The 1,793-nt window shown below is 41.7% G+C and overlaps 1 non-coding gene across 1 annotated transcript; it reads right to left on the reverse strand.

Moving 5' to 3' along the window:
- Positions 1–452: 452 nt before the first annotated feature.
- LOC139851146 (small nucleolar RNA R71) lies at positions 453–558 on the reverse strand. The gene has a single exon (XR_011760505.1). It is a non-coding gene; the product is annotated as a small nucleolar RNA R71 (small nucleolar RNA).
- Between the last annotated feature and the right edge of the window lie 1,235 nt (positions 559–1,793).

Below are 1,793 nucleotides of genomic sequence, written 5' to 3' on the forward strand. Positions count from 1 at the left end.
AACACCGGTTGTTCCTCAGCAACCAGTGATACCTAATATTTCAGTTCAGACAAAGATTCCCGTAATTCGTCAAATGGCACAACAAGGTCAGAGTATGGCGGAAAGGATGAAGGCCACCCGAGTTGGCCAGGGTAATGCTATCAGAACTCCGGTGATTACTGATGATTTTGAGATTAAGGGCCCAATTATCTCATTGATTGGGACTAAATGTCAGTTTAGAGGTGAACCGCATGAGGATGCTAACGAGCATCTTCATAACTTTCAGCAGATTTGTGGGTTGTTCAAGATCAGAAATGTTCTTGATCAGGTTGTCCACATGAAGCTTTTTCCATGGTCACTAAAGGGGGAAGCTAGAGTTTGGCTAGATACTTTACCTGAGGGTACGATTGAAGATTGGAACACGCTGATGGAAAATTTTTTAAGCAAGTACTTTCCTGCATCTAAGGCCACTTGACTTCAGTAAGAGATTTCTCAATTTTGTCAAAAGCCTAACGAGACTTTATATGATGATTGGAATCGCTTCAGCCGTTTGTTGCAATTTTTCCCTCAACACGGGTTAGATACCTTTCACAAGGTACAAACTTTTTATAAAGGGTGTACCATCAGCACCCGTGTTACTATTGATCAAGATGCAGGGGCAGTCTTATGGATAAAACCGAACAGGAGGCGTATGAGATAATTGAAAAGCAAGCTGAGTACTCTCATGAGTGGCATGAGGATAATGATTTATCTCATTCTTCTTCTTCAGTCTCAAGCACCAGTGCTTACGATGATTTTGCTTCGATTAACGGTAAGTTGGACAAGTTTGGTAGACACTTAGAAAAGATGGACAAAGACATCGATGGTATGAAGGTTGGGTGTGAATTATCAATTTGGCCAAGGATTGTGATGCGGGGTTGACTATGAACCAAAATGAAGAAATAGCCTATATCAGTCAACAAGACAACAATCAGTTTCAAGGTAGATCTCAGTTTAATAGAAATTTCAATAGTCCTTATTATCCTCAAGGGCAACAAGGTTCGAGGTTTCAACCGGGGTCTAGTGGGGGTTTTCAAAAGCCCCAAGTTGAGGAAAAGAAGTCTAATCTAGAAGCTATGTTGGAGAAGCTTATGATATCTCAAACTCAGCTCGTTACTACCATTACTCAAACCAACGAGAAGAACGACCAATTGTTTAGAAACCAACAGGCCGCTATTCAGAATTTAGAAAAGCAGATTGCTCAGATTGCAAATAAGAGGAATGAGAGAAAATCGGTGGAGTTACCTAGCAACACGGATACTAACCTGAAAAATGGGCACGTTAACACTATCACCACCCGTAGTGGTTTAGCATATGGTCCACCGAAGAAGTCCGATGAGTATGATTTGTGGGTTCCATTAGTGAAGGTGAGTGAGTCGGTTATTGTTAGTGAACTGGAAGGGGAGAAGGAGCCGGAACAGGTGATTGAGAAGGTTGTGAAAGTACCAAAAACTGTTGCTGCTAAACCGGTAGTCAAAGATTATCAACCACCGCTCTCATTCCCGAGAAACCAGAGATTGGAGAAGTTGGAGGCCGAGAAGTCCAAGTTCATGGACTTGATTAAAAAAGTTAACATAAATTTACCTTTTATTGATGTTATTGCAGGTATGCCAAAGTATGCAAGGTTTCTTAAGGACTTGATCACAAACAGGAAGAAGCTGGAGAACGTGTCTTCAGTAAAGTTGAACGCTGCATGCTCAGCGGTGGTAGCAAACAAGCTCCCCGAGAAGCTTGAGGATCCTGTAAGTTTCACCATCCATTGTTTACTTGGTAAC

Source organism: Rutidosis leptorrhynchoides, chromosome 5 (assembly GCF_046630445.1).
Source record: "Rutidosis leptorrhynchoides isolate AG116_Rl617_1_P2 chromosome 5, CSIRO_AGI_Rlap_v1, whole genome shotgun sequence".
In the NCBI taxonomy this organism is placed as follows: domain Eukaryota; kingdom Viridiplantae; phylum Streptophyta; class Magnoliopsida; order Asterales; family Asteraceae; genus Rutidosis; species Rutidosis leptorrhynchoides.